Source organism: Capsicum annuum, chromosome 11 (assembly GCF_002878395.1).
Source record: "Capsicum annuum cultivar UCD-10X-F1 chromosome 11, UCD10Xv1.1, whole genome shotgun sequence".
Taxonomy (NCBI): domain Eukaryota; kingdom Viridiplantae; phylum Streptophyta; class Magnoliopsida; order Solanales; family Solanaceae; genus Capsicum; species Capsicum annuum.
This window is the reverse complement of record NC_061121.1, coordinates 78,272,854-78,293,714: the sequence shown is the minus strand read 5'-3', so window position 1 is coordinate 78,293,714 and position 20,861 is coordinate 78,272,854. Positions and strand designations below refer to the sequence as shown.

Genomic DNA, 20,861 nt, shown 5'->3' with positions numbered 1-20,861 from the left:
GGTATGTAAAGCATACTCTTTACCATATCTTTGGCATGAAAGTGAACAATTATTCTATTAAGAAAGTCTCCAAAGTTATTCAATAACATGTGATCCATAATGGTTTTGTATGATGTCCTACGTTACCAATGAACTTGTTTCCACCCTACAAGATGTCAAGACATTCCAATACTTACTTGTTTTCCAAATCTTACATGTTTATTGCACTAATGAATGTCAGAAGGTATCCGGTTACTCAAACAAGATCCATGTGCTATTAATGACTCCAAAACGTTTCATTGATATACCAATAAGTTCCTACTTCATTGTTATGGCATTGATGACTCCAAAATACTTCATTGATGTGCCAATGAGTTCTTACTTCATTGTTATTGCATTGATGGTCTATTTATATGTCTCTTATTGATGTATCATTGTTTCAAAGTATCAAAAATGTGGTGGCGACCGAAACAACAATCTCAAAGATTAATTGAACTAAGTGATGGAAGTTCTCTCTTATCGGGTGGTATCCCAGGGGCATAAGCCTATCATGGGTCGATCCCTATTTATGTGTTTATGGGTGGTATCCCAGGGGCATAAGCCTATCATGGGTCGATCCCTATTTATGTGTTTATGGGTGGTATCCCAGGGGCATAAGCCTATCATGGGTCGATCCCAGTTGATATGTACTGGAGGCAGCCCAATGGTCACAGTACAGTACAGTAATGATTACAAAGATGATAAGAACGAAGGTAAAGTGATTGAATAAATACAATGTACAGGTTATCATAAGTTCTAGTAAGTGTGGTCCACTCCTATTACGATTTATTCACTTGTTTCTGATTTTTATTGAGCTCCTATATCATATGTGATTATCTACAGCTTTACATACTCAGTACATATTTTGTACTGACGTCCCCCACGGGGGACCTGCATTTCATGCTGCAGTCACAGGTACCTCAGCTCATACACCGCACAAGTAGGAGCCAAGATATCCAGCTACTTTTGGTGAGCTCCAGTTTGCTTCGGGGCTTTTCTTATCATATCCAGTCATTTTTAGTATTGTATAGAAGTTAGTTATATGGTGGGGTGTATCCCGACCTTAGTTAAACTTTGTGTATTATCTAGAGGCTTTGTAGACCTAACGTACAGTCAAGGTGGTGTTTTGTTAATAGACGTGATGGCTCCAATGGCCAAGTATTGTATATACATATGTATGTGTGCACGAGCTTATACAAGTGATTTTTTCCCTTTATATACGATATAATGTTGTCCGAATTTTAGGTTGTCATAGAGGTATGCATGGGAAGTATAAGGTTATAAGCTAGTTCTCCCGGGCCTCCTCGGTTACGAGTGCCAATCCGCCCCAATAGGATTTTAGGCGTGACACCTTTCATGTTGCAATAGCTACACTGCATTAACTTGTCGCATGTATCCTTGGAATGTTCTCTCATATTACAGACATCACAATACTGGAGTGGAAACCTTCTAGATCTCTGAGAAGTACTTGGTATTGAACTCCCACCTCCATAGGTGTTTGAACCTCCTACATTTCCTGTATAACTACATGCAGATTTACCTCTATTAGAAAACATTGTTGTATGTTCCTTATTACCAATATCACCATATTTTTCAGAAAAAAATGTTGCTTGATCAACTGAGCCTCCACCAACATACGGTTCACCAGATATCACTCGTTGACTTTCGTCCTGAATTAACATTGCATAGCATTGATTCACAGTAGGTGTAGGGTTCATAAGAAGAATTTGACTTCGTGCTTGACTGTATCCATCATTCAAACCCATCAAAAATTGTAATAACCTTTGTCTTACCAAATTGTTTGCATATTCCTTGGATGTTGGACAATCACAGCAAGGAGGTGGTGTAATTGAATCAAACTCATCCCAAAGGTCCTTTAACTTCGAGTAATACACTGCAACAGACGAAACGCCTTGGGATAGTGTGGCTATGGACTTATGAAGGTGGTAGATTCTCAACATATTCACTTTATCAAATCGCACATTCAAATCATTCCATACTATGGTTGCATTCGAACAGAAGAGAATGCCACTAATCAACTCCTTACTAACATTGTTCACAATCCACAAAATCACTGCGATCCCATTCTTGTTTCTCCGATTCCTCGGTAAAATCATCACGCTTAACTGTTTCATCAATAAACCCTAGTTTGTTCTAAGTTATCAAATTTAAACGCATTGCATGACTCCAAAGTGTATAATTCTCCATTCCTACCAGTTGAATTCCAATTTGTAAAGTAACAGCAATATCTGAAGCCGATAAAAACAGAGGATGGTTGTGATCTGGTTTACCCACCATTATTGACCTTTACGTTCAAAAATAAAGCTTTCTACTGCAATGGATCACTCAATATTCACAAAATTAAGCAAAAAAGGTCCTAGATTAAGTCAATTTCGGTTTTGATACCATGTCAAAATATGTAGAATTTTTGTGAACTACAACAAGAGTAATATGGAACTCTTCTTTTGATTGAGGAGAAAAAATGAAAAGTTCTGCTGAATTCTGTACAAGGCAATGGTATTTATACTAATTCTATCACCTAACAAATAAAATCTTAACAGCTTAACTAACTAACTAAATCAACACAAAATATCTATAACTAACTGTCAGCTGGAAAGCAACTAACTTCCAGCCACCTTTAGCTTCCATGTTTAAAAGTTTGGCTATGAAAAGCTTTTACCTTTTTTGAAAAATTATTTTACTTTAATAAAAAAAAGTAAAATTTGTAGGTGTTTGGCATGAGAATTTCAAATACAATTCTGGAATTGTATTTGGAAAAATGAAAACAAGTTTTTCACTCATATTTCTCTCACAAAATTTTAAAAACAACTTTAATTTATATTCATGGTCAATTATAACTCTAACTCCAACTCCAACTCCAAAAAATTATGATTTTCATGATCAAACGGGAAAATCAAAGTAGTAACTGAAAGCAATGGATGCTCGATATATAGGGTAATACACTCATCGAAAAACACACAGGGGATAAGCAATTTGAGAAACATTCCTATCTTCTTGTCCAACAAATAATCTAGAAGATGCTTTCAACTGCCATGAATCACCTCAAAACTCAACCTCTCTTTGTTCTATTCTCTCCTTCATTGGATTCATCTCCTTCTTCAAAAACTTAATTGTTTTTCTCAAATGGATCTTCATCACATTTTTCAGAACTCCAAAGAATCTTACCCAATCCTATGGCTATTGAGCACTCATCACTGGCTCAACTGATGGGATTGGGAAAGCTTTTGCTTTTCAACTTGCCCATAAAGGTCTCAATCTAATATTAGTAGCAAGAAACTTAAACAAACTACAAGAAGTCTGTGATGAAATCCAAGCTCAAAATCTAAATATCAAAATCAAGATTATTAGTTTAGACTTCTCCGGTGATGTTACTAAAGGGATTCAAGAAATGGAAATGACAATTGAAGGATTGGACATAGGTGTCTTAATTAACAACGTTGGTGTCACATATCCAGGAGCCATGTTTTTTCATGAAGTGGATGAGAACATATGGAAAAATGTAGTGAAAATAAACTTGGAAGGTACTGAATTGTCTCACTATATTTTCGTACAGCTTTGCTAATTGCATAGGGTATATCATACTTTTAATTAATTAGTATTAATTAATTTTTTAATATATTCTTTATATGCGTGCTTGATTCCTTTTTATGATTTTAAATTAGAACTTCTTTCTCAGTAACTGTGTGGCCGTGGAAGCATGATTCTTTTTTCATAAATAGGTGAAAGTGTGACTTGAATCTAAGATCTCTTTACAGTTTTAATATGGTGTTGAATTTGTGGTCATTTTTGTGTAAAAGTTTAAATAAATTATGTGTTCAACAGGTACCAACTTAGTGACGATGGCGGTTTTACCAGGAATGATACGTAGAAGAAAGGGTGTCATCGTGAATATGGGTTCTGGTGCCTCCATTGTTGTACCTTCTCATCCTCTTTACTCCATCTATGCTGCAACTAAAGCGTGAGTCCTCGTTTCCATTTAATTTCTTTTTCACGCATGTCATGTGAACATATTTCCCGTGAAAGTTGTTTTCTTGTCAAGTAAATAATAATTTGGTTAAATTGCAAAAAAGCTTAATCATTATGTAGAGTTTAGTCAGAAGAATACAGAATAACACGTAACTCATGCTTCTTTCGTTTTAATTTATTCACCTAGAAAAAAGAAAATCACTTTCTGTATTTTGTAATTGTTTACAGTTATATCTTAAATGGCATATTTAATATAACTACAACATTTAAAAACTTTCTTTATTTTATTAAAGTTAGATCGAATCAAACTAAGATAAACGAATTTAAATGGAGAGGGTCATTGATTGATGGAATATTGAAATAAACTAAGAGAATTCTCACCTTATTAGTTTTTAGAGTTAAACTTAGGTTCAATCAAAATAAGATAAACGAATTTAAATAAAGAGGGTCATTGATTAATGAAATATTGAAATAAACTAAGAGAATTCTAACCTTATTAGTTTTTAGAGTTAAACTTAGGTTTGAGGTCAATAACTTCTTAACATTATATTAGAAGTGGAGTCGTTTTAATTCTTAATTCACCAATATTAGTTTGATGCATATATTATATTATACATATCGTGCACGCAGCACGCGTTAAATTGTTCATATCTAGTGAGGTATAGTTTTCGAGTAATTCCACATTTGAAGTACTGATAGAATAAAAAAAAAAAAAGCAGTTGTACTGTACTTGTTTTGCTTTTAATCCTATTTAGTTCGGTGTAGAAAAGAATCTGTATACCAGATGTTTTCATTTTGATCCTATGTTGATTTATCAGAAATTTATTTGGGGTTTCTCCCTGAAAATTAAAAAATAAAAGATTGACTTAATATTTTGAGATCTGTAAAGTTGGCGTAGAGTAAATTGTATTTCACAATACTTTAATTTCAAAAATTTAGTTCATTTTTTTTAAAAATGCATTTAAATCTTAAATATTTATGACAAAAATTACTACTCCTTCCGTTTTAAAACAAATGACTTACTTTGACTTGACACAAAGTTTAAAAAAATAAAGAAGACTTTGGAATCATGTGGCCTTAAATTAAAGGTCTGTCAAATGTACCAAAATGTCCTTTAAATTGTGGTCCTAAGTATTTCATGTGGAAAGTTGAAATTAAAGTATTGCCAAAAAGGGAAAGGGATCATAAATATTTAAGATTTAAATGAATTTTTAAAAACATAAAATATAATTTAAAGTTTTAAACATGAAATATAATTTAAATAAGGTTATTTTATCAACTACAACAACAACATACCCAATATATTTCCACCAAGTGAGGTTTGTGGAAGGTAAGTGTATGCAGTCCATATCACTACCTCAATTGTGAGATAAAAAGGTTGTTTCTAATATATCCCCGGCTCAAAATAAAATAATCTAATATAAGATAAGGAATAGTCATAGAACAAGATACAATAGAAATCAAGACAAAGAATAGTAAATAAAGTCATAATAAAGTATGAAATAGAATAGAATAACAGAAATAAAACACCTACAAAGTAATACACTATACTAACGAACCAAAAGCACCCACCACCCTTATACCCTCTTACTAGCAACTCCAACTTATGGACATAGCCCTAAGACTATCAGCCCGGCTATTACAAAGCTCTCCTAACAACTGGCTACGACTCACCCACATGCACTAGCCTTCTAACTTAATTCGCGCCCTCCATACCTTCCTATCTAGGGTCATATCCTCATTAAGCTGTAACTGCTCCATATCACGTCTAATCACCTCTCTCCAGTATTTCTTCGACCTATTTGTATCCCACCTGAAATCATCCAAAGCTAGCCTCCCACACCCACGAAGTGGGGCATCCGTGACCCTGCTCATCACATGTCCGAACCATCTCAGCCTAACTTTCAGCATTTTGTCCATCACCGAAGTCACTCCCACCTTCTCCCAAATAGTCATCCCTAGTAAGCCCACACATCCAACACAATATTTGTATTTTCGCCACCTTCAATTTTTGAATGTGGGAGTTCTTGACTTGTCATCACTCTGCTCCATACAACATGGTCGATGAAATTTTATGAAAATAAAAAATTTAGAAAAACAAAATTTTTTAAGTGAAAACAGGGTTTTGGCTGATTTCCAAATTTTCAAGTTCTCAAGTTATATTTGAAATTTTCATGCTAGAACGATGAATCCAAAAAGTGTGATAAAATTTTATTGACGAACGGGTCCTTACTTGGTGTAAAGAATGCTATGCTTGGTGTTTTATGGATAAAAGTGGAGGTTTTATTTTTAACCTAAATCCGATTAAAGCTTGATAAAGGTCTTTTAAAATCTACACAATATTTTCTGTCTTTTTCTATGGGACCATACTTATGAACTGTCGCATCTTGTGCCGGCTACTAAGTCCCAACCACCAAAACCCCACCCATCAATTCTTTATTTAACATGAACTGTCGCATCTTGTGCCGGCTACTAAGTCCCAACCACCAAAACCCCACCCATCAATTCTTTATTTAACCTTCAAATTTTCAATAAGGTGAACTTGGATATTGATTTTTCAACTTTTAAAATAGAATTTACTATATTTGGTTATTACATGAAATGTTACTATAGACAATAATTTTCTTTAGTTATAAGAATTTCTTTTTATTTTTGAGATATTACAATACGATTCCTTTTATTTTAATCTGTTTAATAATATTTGATTGTGTATGCTGTTTAGCAAGGGAAAAAAATGTACCTTTAGAAGTCTAATTTTATAAAAATTGATAGGTATATAGGGGTCGTTTGGTGTGAGGTATAAAGAATAAATAGTTGTGAGATAAAATGAAGGATTATTTTATCCCATATTTGATTGGAGGTATTAGTTAGTATCGAAATTATTTATACCATGGTGGTGTGATAAGTTATCTCATATGGTGGGATAACTAATTCGGAGATAGCTAATCCTTGAATTGATTATTCCGGAATAACTCTTTTCCAACCAAACAACCACTATTTAGAAGTTGCAAATTAATTTGATTTCTAAATATAGGAAATTGTTATTTTTGTTATCAAACAAAAGCTTAATTCTTTCTCCATTTCAAATTATTTCTCTAATTTTAATTTGACATGAAATTTTTAAAAATTAAAGAAGATTTTAAATATCATGAGTCTTAAATTAAATATATATATATATATATATATATATATATATATATATATATATATATATAATGTATTAAAATATGTTTTAATCTTGTGAATTTAATAATGTCATGAAGAGAGCTAGTATCAACGAATTATAAAAAAAATTCTTTTACAATGAATTTTTTTTTTACAAAAAAAGTTTTTCAAAAAAAAGAGAGAAGTAAGAAAGAACTATCACGTAAAATTGAAGACATGGATGCATCCTTTTGCAAGGAGCAGTCCGTACTAGCGTCTAATGCTAATTGTAAGTCAAGAAAACATATATTGACACCACTTAACTACTACTACTACCAATAGAATAAATGAAAAAAGTCACATTTTGTACGTACACTTTATGCATTTGAAAACTACGAGTGCTTTATTTATTTTCTTATCACTTAATTTATTTATCTTTCCTTCTATAATTTATTTTTAAAAAAATATTATTTTGATATGTAATACATTCTTTACATCCAACATCTATATAACATAGTATAAAATTTGAAAAACACTTTAATATTATTTTAATTTAAAATTATAAAGTTAAAGTCAAATAAGCAAATTAAAATAGAAAAACCCTCAACTTGTAATAGTTGGAGAGGTTTCCCAAGAAAGATTAAAATGTAGCACTTTGTGCTTGTATGGTCATGAGAATGTAATAGTTGGAGAGGTCTCCTAACAAAGGTCAAATGTAGCACTTATGCTTGTTTGGTCATTAGAATTTATTTATTTTTTAAAAAAAAATTTATTTTAAATATAATTTCAAACTGATGTTTGATCATGAAAATTTTCAAATTCAAGGAGTTGTATTTAAAAATATAAAAATAAATTAAATTTTATTTTCACTTTTTTCACTTTTACTTCTCACAAAAATTTAAAAGCAATTTTAATTTATTTTCATGACTAAACAAAATTCTAACTCACAAAAATTGTGATATTCATGGTTAACCGCCTACTTAATTAAATACTTTTACCTGCACAAATACTTCAAAACTCCTTTTACTCCCTCAAATATACTTTTCTTTGTCGGTGGGAATCATTCATATTTTGAGGTGGTAAAATGATTGATGATTTTATGAGTACTGGAGTGGTTTTGGGAAATAAAACTTGAAAATCTAATCATTTTTTTAGGGGAGACGTGTAAAAGCCGTTTTTAACTAATAAAGCAAAGTGAAATATCATTGATGTATTGGTATCTAATGATATTTAAGTAATTTCGTTAAATTTTCATATTAAAACACATTAATTTTTATTTATAAAATTAATCAAAATATAATTTATTTTGTTATACTTATTTTATTCTCATTACTAGTGGATATATTCACACTTCGCGCGATCGTTAAAGAGTTATTATTAAACAAATATTGTCATAAGTTTCTAATAAAGATATTCATTTCTTGTATTTTCAACTATAATATTATGAATTATTTTATTATATCATAGTATTTTCAAGATGTTGTTTGCTTTTTTTAAATCCTTTTGTCTCACTTAAAAATTGATTTTTATACCTTATTTATTATGCTCTTTGTCAAAACAGAATAGTATCATGTAGTTTACCTATAAAATAATATTATCATAATTAAATATTTAAGCTTAAAATAAATATTGTATTTCATAAAAGAACTGAAATAGAAATCAAACAACATATAATTTTACGTAACTATAATAATTTTATAATCTTATCATATAATATTGATTTCATAAATAACAACTATAAAAATTTTAATATAAGATTTACTTTTATATTCTTATAAAATTTGTATAAAATTCTTCTTTTTCTCTCCTTTTGTATTTGTAAAATTTGATTGCAAAATAAGATATTCCTATAAGATAGAAAAGAAAAAAAAATATAAATTTTAAAATATCAAATAAAAATTTAAAAAAATCACTTTAAAAACTTCTTTTGTTCAACACATAACACAATTTTCTACGTGCGAAACTCATATTTTTATAATGATCTTAATTTTGAGGATACAAAATATAACAAATACAAATTGTTAAAAATATATATCAAAAAATAAGTTTTTTTTTTGTTTCTCATTCAGTGTTCAGTGCCCGCATTGGAGCCTCGACTAATCCAGATCGCGCACTGCAGGGCCCATTAAGGTGACAACGCTCCCAACAGAGTTTTCTCCATATTCAGGGTCGGACCCTCGACCTCTGATTAAGGGTGGAGCAGCCCCATCCACTACACCACAACCCATGTTGGTATCAAAAAAAAAGTTATTCATTCATAAAACTTATACTCTTTTCAGGAAAAAAAACATGATCCATCATTTCTCAAAATGAATGAAAAAAAGAAGTAAAAGTCATTATTTCATACTTTGATCTATTTAGGTTAATTTTTGTTTTTTAAAAAAATCTTAATTGGATATTTTCTTAAATAATGTTCTTCCAAAACAAGATTCTACAAGTACATAATATATTTCAAGAAATTAATGAAATACATAATATACTTTTAAATAGAATACATAATTTTTTTTGATAAATAAATCAAAATTTTAAAGGTAATCCTCCAAAAAAAAAATCATATCATCAAAAGGAACAATCCCATATATCTATCTACCCGAATGAAAAAAAAAATAAAAGATTCAACTACGCAATGCATCTTTAAGAAACATACATAACGCGTGTATCTTGTCGATTAAAATTGTATTAACAATTTCAAAAACTTAACAAAAGAATTGTTTCATTAATATCTAGAACAGAAATACTTTATTAATTCAATTTTATGAGAGTAAAGTGATAAATATATAATATACATATACCTGCAAATGTTAAATTGTTGTGGATATTCTTTGAAATAGTTTCTGTAATAACATTCTTAAATTAGCATAAAAATAAAATTGTAAGTTCAGCTATATTGATCTCAAAAGAAGAATTACAATTATCTCGACAACTCTCACAACTAACATTTCTCCTATTGACTAATGTGATCATCTCTTTTTGCAAAAAAAAAAATTATCACGTCTTTATTTATAGGCCAACATTATGGAATATCAAAAAATGTCTTGAATATGAGTATTAACAATTTATGAGTTATGATCATCAAAAGTCATGAGAGTAAGAGAAATGAAGACTGTTAAATTTATATATTAAAAATATGAATAAATAGAGTAGAAATTGGCATATTTATTTTTATATACTAACTAATAATAAAAATTAGATAAATAGAAAAAATTATCAAAAATTGAGAAAAAGGATAAATAGAATTCTTGGTCAAAGAAAGATGGCACATCACATTATTTTGTTTCTCGTTTATTATTATATATAGATTTAAGTGTTCATTGATCTTGAGAAGGCATATGACAAAGTTTCTAGGGAGATTTTGTGGAGGTGCTTGGAGGCTAGAGGGGTGCCCGTGGCATACATTAAGTAGATTCAGGATATGTACGATGGTGTTGTAGGCAACAAAATTTTATTAAATTGAAATCCGTACGAAATTCGAATTACGTTAAATTCAAACTAGATTAGTCCCAAATAAATACTGCGGATTAATATAATTGAATTAATTATTTAAGTTCAAACATATATGGACTTAATTAAAATTCAATTTTTATTCGGCTAACCCATTGATTTGGGCTATAAATGATGAGCCCACTTTGCTAAGCCCAAGTTATTATCATATTCTAGAGGCCCAAATACGCGTCATGTGTCAAACGACATGGCATGCCAAGTTAAGTGAAAGAGCCAATAGGACCATGCCACATGTCAAAATGATGCAGCAGGCCTGGTGAAATCAAAGCCATAAAAGATGTCATGCCACTTAAATCTGATTGGTCAAAAAAAGTCTATATTCATCATAACTCTTTCCTTTCCACTACTACAAATAGGGGTATCATAATTCAAAACAAAATCCCAAAACTCTAACAAAAAGAAAGAGAAAGCCCGTGGATCAAGCACTATAATTTCTCTACAAAGCTCAAGCATTCAAATCAAGTTCATCAAGATTCAAGATCAAGATCGCCATATTTATGGACAGAGCTCAAAAGCCCTTGATTCAAGTATAAGTCAAGATCAAGTCCGTTAAATCAACAAATCAAGTTCAAATTCAAGATCAAGCTTTAAGCCCTTGAATTTATATTTGAAAAGGCAAATCAGAGGATTCATAGAGACTGTAACACTCACAAATTGAAATCAATAAATTGATTGTTGCAATATTTTTCTTATCTCGATTATTTATTTTTGGTCTAGAGACTTTATTGCCCAACAAATTCTGGCACATCCAATGGGACAATCTCTACCTCTTATCTCAACTTTTCCAACTATAAAGTTTAACAACATCGAAATGACTTCCAAGATGGTCAACTCTGAATCAACTGCTTCCAAGGCTGCTGATTCAAAGTTCTCCGCTGAAGTAGAAAGCATCCTTGGTGTTAATTTTGAAAGCTTAGGAGCTGTCACAAAGAGCATGGAAGGCTTGTTAGGACAACAAACACATCCAGTGTCATCCGCGCCAACTTTAATTTTTGGATCTTCAACCCCAAAAGGAACAATTTCCAATGCAAGTGCTTTAGAAGGAGGAAGCAGTGTGGAGGAATCGCTTAAGAAGACTATAGCTCTACTTGAGCATTCTGGTTTCAAATACTCTGGCACAAAGAGTGATAGTCATTTAACAAATACGCCATCTTCACTTACACCACATAAGCTGAGCACTTCACAGATCACCTTATGTGATAATTCGTGTTACTCTCCAACGCTCCAGTGATCATGCAAGTAATGGTAACTGATGCCTCGTATATGAAGGAGTGGCTTGCAAATCTGACAAAGGCAACTGAGGGCCTAACCAAATATGTTCAGAATCAGGATGCTCAGATTGATAAGATAGTGGATAGGATGGGAGGCTTAATAGATGGAGAGTCTAACCATGCACCTAAAAAATCTTCAGAGGCTCACGAGATAGAACATACTGTGAAATAAAAACCACCAACTAAAGAAGTACAAGTTTTTTCAGAGGGAATAATCTCGATTGAGCAATTGAAGAAATTCATTGAAGGGGCCCTCAAAGAAAAGTATGATGTTGTCCTAAAGTCTTTCCTTGCTTATGCCAAGCCCTACATTGCGAGAATAGATAGCCTCAAAATTTCTGTCGGCTATCAAACCCCTAAATTACAACAATTTGAGGGAAAAGGGAACCTAAAACAACATGTTGCACACTTTGTTAAGACATGTAATAATGCTGAAACTTACGATGACTATCTTGTCAAATAGTTTGTTCATTCCCTAAAGGAAAATATCTTTGATTGATATACTAACCTTGAGCCTAACTCTATCAATAGTTGGGAGCTATTGGAGCATGAGTTCCTGAATTATTTTTATAGCACAAGACATATAATGAGCATGGTAGAGCTCACAAATAGTCAGCAGAAAAAGAAAAAACCAATCATTGACTTTATCAATCGATGGAGAAATGCTAGTGTAAACTGCAAATATAGGCTTAGCAAAGTTTCTGCAATAGAGATGTGCATCCAAGAAATGCACTGGGATATTCTGTACATCTTGCAGGGCATTAATCCTAAATCCTTTGAAGAGTTAACTACCTGTGCTCACGACATGGAGCTGACCATGTCTTCTGCTGAAAAGGGAGCAACTCATATCCATGACCCTCGAAGGGGAAATGATAAGTATGGAGAACGTTTATCCTTAAAAATGATAATAAGAAATCTATGATTATTGACGTGTCTCCTGTAAAGGTCACCACGAAGGTGAGCAAGAAGAAAAAGTATGAAGACGACTTCTAGAGCACGTCCAAATCAAAAAAACTTTAAAGGAGATGCAGGAAAAGAAATATCCCTTCCTTGATTCTGATGTTGCTGAGATTTTTAATGATCTCCTTGAGCATAAGCTCATTGAACTCCCAGAGATAAAGCGGACCAACGAAACTGGAAGAACCAATGACCCAAATTATTGCAACTATCATAGGCTTGTGAGTCACCCTCTGATAAAGTTCTTTGTCTTTAAAGACAAAGTCATGAAATTGGAAAATGAGAAGATCTTCTTCGACAATGAGACAGTCAGTTCTTATTAAATCTCTATCACTTTTGGATCGCTCGATCCAGTCCAAATATGTGCCAAAGAGCATGATAAGAAAATATTAAGGAATGACAGGTCTAGTTAACGAAGGTGATGATGAAGGTTGGACTCAGTGACCAAGCGCGGACGCAAGAAGATGAGTCTACGAAAGGAGTCTTCTAAGCAACCAGCTAGAAAGAGGATGGTGAAAAAACCAAGGAAACAGAAACTGCTTGAACTTTTGAAGAAGACGATGGTAATGGAGCTTCACCACCAAAAACCATGGTGTCCAGTAACGTTGGAAGAATTCTTACCAAGTTGGTTTCGTGTTAAGACTGCTTAATTCAACCTTGAGACATTATGTTTTAATACTGGCAAAGAGGGGGAAAAGGGTAAAAATCCACCCGCCGAGGTTCTTCCATCTTTTGAAAAGCTTACGGAGCCACTTAGACAAGAGGCATATATATGTGATACAAAAATCACATTTATAAATAACGATCTTCTGCTTGGAGGTACCTATACAATCGTTTCTTAAACATGGTAGGTCAAGTTCTAGGAAAGAAGATGCATAGAATCTTGATTGATAAGGGATCCAGAGTTAACATCTTGTCTATATGTATAATAAAGAAACTTGGCATCGTTACCGACGAACTGGCCGAAAGTCATATAATGATCCAAGGCTTTAACCAAGGGGGCCATAGGGCCATGGGAGCTGTCAAGTTGGGGATTCGTATGGATGATTTTCAATCGAATGTATTGATGCATGTGATCGATTCCAAAACTTTATACAATATATTACTTGGTAGGCCTTGGGTACATGAGAATAAAAATTATCTCATCCTCTTACTATTAATACTTGAAATACCTCAAAGGCGGAGTGGAAAGAAAGATAGTTACCGATGATAAGCTATTCACTGAAGCTGAGTCACACTTTGCCAATGCAATATTCCACTTCAAGAATTACGTTGTGAATGAGAAAAGGGTTGAAGATGTCACCAAGACCAAGTGTGATGATCTTGTATCCAAGAAGGTTGCGGTGACTTTTGAAAAATGTACCACCAAGAAGCCCCTCTTCATTTTGAATAAAGAAAGCATCTCACCTACAAAAAAGAAGGCAACTCCTGTTCTTCGCTATGTACCAAAGGTAAAAAAAGAGAAAGATCACCTATCTGATGCCCAAAATAATGTGCTGAAGGGGATAACTTTACCTATTAGGAGGATTGATGCAATAAATCCATCCTAAAGACTACTTGGAGAGTCTATGGCTCAAAATCTGCCACAAGACTTGACACTCCCTATGAAGCATACGAAAGAAGGCTTCGATCCAAATGCATACAAGGTATTTGTAAAGAGATGGAAGATACTTTCTGGTATTACCACATATCCATCAATAATAATAATTCTCAAGAGGAGGAAGATGTTGGATATGCTCCATTACAACTTGAAGAAGAAGTAAAGGCCGCAATAGACCCCTTGATGGTAGTTAATCTTAGAACTGATAAAAACCCAAGAAAAACTTACCTGAGTGTGTTCTAGAAGTGACGGAGGAAATTACTTATATAGACATACTCAAAGAATATGTGGATGTCTTCGGTTGGAGTTACAAAGAAATGTTTGGCTTAGATCTAAAAGTAATAGTCCATCAATTGGCGGTCAAAAACGGGGATCGTCCTATTAAGTAAGCCCAAATGCGCTTTAGGCCAGAGTTGGTTCCATTAATTGAAAATGAAGTTGGAAAACTAATTAAAGTTGGCTTTATTTGTGAAGTCAAATATCCCACATGGATTTCAAGTATTGTTCCAGTGCAAAAAGAGAATGGACAAATTTGAGTTTGTTTTGACTTTTGGGATCTCAACAACGCCTGTCCTAAGGATGACTTTCCAATCCCCATACTATTGGATGGTTCACCTGGCTATAATCAAATCTGCATGGCGCCAAAGGATGAAGAACTCACTGTATTTCGTATGCCCAAAGGTATTTATTTCTATGAAGTGATGCCTTTGGTTTGAAGAATGCTGACACCACTTATTAAAGGGCTATACAAAATATTTTTGACGATCTGATCCATAAAAATATTGAATGCTACATGGATGATCTAGTAGTGAAATCAAGAAAGAGAGACAACTACTTAAAAGGCCTAAGAATGGTGTTCGAATTACTTTGAAGATATAAACTTAGGGTGAATCTATTGAAGTGTGCCTTTGAAGTTACTTTTGGAAAGTTTCTTATCTTCATCGTTCGATATTGAGGAATTAAAATTGATCAAGCCAAGGTTGATACAATTTTGAATATGCCTGAGCCTCAAAACATTCATAAGTTAAAAAGTTTTTCAAAGAAGGCTAGCATATTTAAGGAGGTTCATCTCAAACCTGGCTGGAGAATGTCATCCATTTAGTCGTATAATGAAGTAGGACACTCCCTTCGAATGGGACCAAGCTTGTAGTAATGCCTTTAAGAGTATCAAATTATACTTAATAAAACCACCAGTTTTTGCAGCACCCATACCTGAGAAACCATTGATACTCTACATCACGACACAAGAGAGGTCAGTTGGAGCACTAATGGCTCAAGAAAATAGTGAAGGAAAAGAGAACTCTCATTACTATTTGAGCAGAATGATGACACCAAATGATCTAAAGTATTCTCCAATTGAAAAGTTGTGTTTGGTACTGGCCTTCTCAATTCAAAAGATGAAGCACTACTTTTAGGCTCATATTGTTCATCTTGTGTCTAGGGCGAATCCAATTAAGTTTGTAATATTAAAATCAGTCCTTAGTGACTACCTTGCAAGATAGTACCTTCAATTTCAACAATTTGTGATTGTGTATGTTCCCAAAAGGCCATAAAAGGACAAACATTGGCTGACTTCTTGGAAGACCACCCGATACCTAATAATTGGGAATGGATCAATGAAATTTCTGATAAAGATGCAATGGTTATTGAAGCCATACCCTCGTGAAAGATGTACTTTGATGGTACCGCACATCGAGATGGAGCTAGTGTTAGGGTAGTGTTTGTCACTCCACAAGAATAGGTCATCCCCTACTCTTTTACCTTGACAAATCATTGCTCCAACAATGTTGCTGAATATCAAGCACTAATACTTGGACTTAAGATGACAGTTGACATGAAACAACTGCAACTACAAGTCTTTGGTGACTCCCAATTGGTGATCAAGCAACTTTTGGGAAGCTATGAAGTTAGAAAGCCTAAGCTACAACCATATCATAATTATGCACAGAAATTGATGGGGTGGCTTGGAGAAGTAACCCTCTAACATGTGCTAAGGAGAGAAAATAAGCAAGCTAACGCCCTAACTACTTTGGCCTCAACCCTGACTCTTTCAAATCAGACACGAGTTACTTTCCACCAAGAATGGGTAGTACTACTGTCAAATGAGGATGTAGAAAATAAGGTTGAATGCCTCGTTGTCGTGTCTAAAGATGTAAAATAATATTGGTGACAACCCATTATTGATTACTTATGTTATAGGATATTTCCAAAGGATCCAAGAAGAAGTACTGACATTTGTCATCGTGTACCTCACTTCCTTTACTATAAACACACCTTATATAGAAGATCATTTGAAGGAATACTCTTGGGATGTCTGGGAGAGGAAGAAGCAATTCAAGCTTTGCATGAAGTGCACTCAGGAGTTTATGGATCGCATCAGTCTAGATCAAAGCTCTATTTTTACATTAAAAGGATGGGATACTATTGGCCAACGATGGTGAAAGATTTCTTGAACTATGCTAGAATATGCAAAGCTTGTCAATTCCATGCGAATTTCATACATCAACCTCCTGAAGTGTTACACCCAACTGTAGTATCTTGGCCATTCAATGCTTGAGGAATGGATGTTATTGGTCCGCTACCAAGAACTTTTGGTGGACACTTATACATCTTGGCCGCAACAGACTACTTCTCAAAATAGGCTGAAGTTGTTGCGCTCAAGGAAGTAAAGAAATAAAATGTTGCAAACTTCATTCGAGTGACTATCATCTACCTCTTTGGAATCCTTCAATATATAATAAACAATAATGACAAGTCATTTGATAACAAACTGATGAATAAGATTTGTGATCTCTTTGGTTTCAAGCAGTGTAAGTCTTCTATGTACCATACTGCCACCAACGGTCTAGCCGAAGCGTTTAATAAGACATTATGCAATCTATACCATACTGCCGCCAACGGTCTAGCCGAAGCGTTTAATAAGACATTCTGCAATCTATTGAAGAAAGTCATCTCCAAGTCCAAGCGAGATTGACATGAAAGAATGGAAGAAGCTTTATGGGCATATAGAACAATTTACCGCATACAAACACATGAAACCCCATATTCACTTACTTTTAAAGTTGAAGCAGTCCTGCTACTTGAGTATCAAATACTTTCTTTGAGACTAGCTATTAAAAAAGGGCTCACCGATGAAGAAAATGGTAAGTTGTGTCTTGCAGAGTTAGAAGCTCTTGATGAAAAGATACTAGAGGCTCAACAAAATTTTGAATGTTATCAAGCCCGTCTATCTCATTCTTTTAACAAAAGAGTTCACTTGAGGTGCTTCTAAGTTGGAGATCAAGTTCTTGCAGTAAGAAGGTCCATTATTACTTCTCGTAAGTCTGGTAGAAAATTTACCCCAAAGTGGGATGAACCATTTATTGTACAAAAATTATATTCAAATGGTGCTTACAGTTTATTGATTCAGATGGCGTGAAAATTGGCGGCGTGAAAATTGGCCCTATCAATGTCAAGTTCTTGAAGAAGTACTGTCCTTGAAGGAAGATGACACTCCTGACCCTCAAGAGTATAAACTGTGTATTGCTCAAAAAAATAAAAATAAAGAAAGAAAGAAGTCTTCTAGGTTAAAAACCTCGAAAGAGGCGGCATAGAAAAAATTTAGGACGTAAAAAAAACACTCACCCAGAACTACGGTGTAACTTGATCCTCTTCACTGAGCTACGTAGGCGCTTAGAATTTCATTCTGAGTTTAGTTGCATGAGTGTAAAAAAAATATATGTTCTTCCAGTATCCTCCATATGAATGTCAAGTATGAAACTATTCTAATTAATTTTGGACTTACTCCAAATATTTATGGCTCAATGGGGCAACCTGTCGAAAAGAAAAAGAGTTCCTAATGGGATTTGGAATGCTAAAGTTATCCAATCCTACAACTAAAAGGATCTCAAAATTTTTATGCCTTAAGGTGGACAAAATTTTCCCCTTTGCACCTTAAGCTGACCTCTTACGTGTTTATTCTTACAAATTTTCATGTCTTAAGGTGGAAAAGATTTATCCATTTGCACCTTAAGTTGGCCTCTAACGGGTTTATCCTTAAAAGGATATCAAAATTTTCATGCCTTAAAGTTGACAAGATTTGTCCCTTTTCACCTTAAGTTGTCCTCTTACATGTTTATCCTTAAAAATTTTTATGCATTAAGGTGGACAAGATTTGCCCCTTTGCAGCTTAAGCTAGCCTCTAACAGGTTTATCCTTAAAAGGATATCAAAATTTTCATGTCTTAAGGTGGACAAGATTTGTCCCTTTGCACCTTAAGTTGACCTCTTACGTGTTTATCCTTAAAAGTTTCCATGCCTTAAGGTGGATAAGATTTATCCCTTTGCACCTTAAGCTGGCTTCTCACATGTTCATCTTTAAAAGGATCTCAAATTTTTTCATGTCTTAAGGTGGACAAAATTTGTTCCTTTGCACCTTAAGTTGGCCTCTCACGGGTTTATCCTTAAAAGGATCTCAAAATTTCCATGCCTTAAGATGGACTATATTTGTCCCTTTGCACCTTAAGTTGGCATCTCACGGGTTTATCCTTAAAAGAATTTTAAATTTTGCATGCCTTAAGGTGGATAAAATATTCTCCTTTGCACCTTACGCTGACCATTAAAAACATCCCATACTTAAAGAAGACCAATGAATAAGTGCATCAATAAAAGGGTCCATACTTAAAGAAGACCATTGCATATGTGCATCAATATAAAGGCCCATACTTAAAGAACACCACTACATAAGTGCATCGATGAAAGGGCCTATACCTAAAGAAAACTATTGCACCTTCAAGCAAAATCTTTCGGTCTTAAGGTGACGGAGGCAAAGTTAAAATCTCGCACCTTAAGTCAGTGTCCACCGTCTTCAAACAAAATCTTTCGGTCTTAAGGTGACGGAGACGAAGTTAAACTCTCACACCTTAAGCCGATGTCCACCATCTACAAGCAAAATCTTTCGGTCTTAAAGTGATGGATGCGAAGTTAAACTCTCGCATCTTAAGTCGGTGTTCACCTTTTTCAAGTAAAATCTTTCGGTCTTAAGGTGAAGGAGGCGAAGTTAAACTCTCGCACCTTAAGCCGGTGTCCACCATCTTCAAGCAAAATTGTTTGGTCTTAAGGTGATGGAGGCAAAGTCAAACTCTTTCACCTTAAGCCGATTATTTCATATTTGTTTCAACCCTGCAAAAAATGAACGAAACAAGAATGAAAGTAAAAATACAAATAGAAAGGATGCCACCTGTCAGGGCGTTGAGATCTTGAAAGTTGTATATCACCAACTTGGATTGAGACAAGATACCTTGATGAGAATAAAACCCTCAAAATCTAGTTTGAAGTAATCAAAATACTCTTTAGTGGTGATGGTCCCATATTAAAAAATAAATTATTTGATGAGGCGATGCAAATCTGGAATCCTCTACCAGACAACATATAAAATCGACTTCAAAAAATTATTTAGAACAATCAAAGAAGTGTTTAAATTCAAATTTTGTATATGTTATATATGCATATTTTCGAAGTCTATAAAATTAAGCAAACCATAATTTCAATACTTCCACATTGAGATATAATATTTTTGGTGACATCACATAAATCTGAAATTGCTAATGCATCAAAACTCAATGTTGATTTAGGGATTTCACCTAAAATAATATTAAAAGTATTAAATTATGAATTTCAGATATGTTGTAGATCTTTGTGTCTAGTTCCACAAGAATCAAGCGGCTTGGAATTTCGTCATTCCTGCTTCAAGATATGAAAGTTTTAGTAAAGACGCGCAGATCTAAAATTTTCAGTATGATAAAATTCAAGGCTAAATTCAAAAAAATATCGAGAATTATATTGAAGGAATTTAAAGCTGAATTTTTGATATGTTATAGATCTCGAAGTCTAGTTTTTGGAATATCAAATGGTTAATGATTTTGATATTTCTATAATAAAATATGAATTTTCTACCACTAAGATGTTGTATTAAAAAAAGTGACCAAAATAAAAGAAAAATAGGAGGAGAAGAAATTACCTCAATATTGTTCATGGATTGAAAATCTCAAAATTGATATTGAAAAAATGGGGCTGCATCTTTTTATAGAGTTGTAGGATGGATGTTTTCTTCTCCAATATAAATTCGAATTGGAAGAGCTTCCATCTCCAATACAAATTCAAATTGGAGGTTGTTTCCTTCTCCCATACAAATTCAAATTGGAGGTTGTTTCCTTGTCCCATACTAATTCAAATTGAAGGTTGTTTTCTTCTCCAATACAAATTGGAAGAGTTTTTATCTCCAATACAAATTTAAATTAGAGGTTACTTTCTTCTCCCATATAAATTCAAATTGGCTGTTGTTTCCTTCTATAATATAAATTCAAATTAGAAAAATTTATTCCTGGTTAAGTAAGACAATAAATT

At 33.4% G+C, this 20,861-nt stretch overlaps 1 pseudogene; it reads left to right on the top strand.

Moving 5' to 3' along the window:
* Positions 1-2,976: 2,976 nt before the first annotated feature.
* The window catches only part of LOC107848094, a 55,155-nt pseudogene continuing 37,270 nt past the window's right edge, over positions 2,977-20,861 (top strand).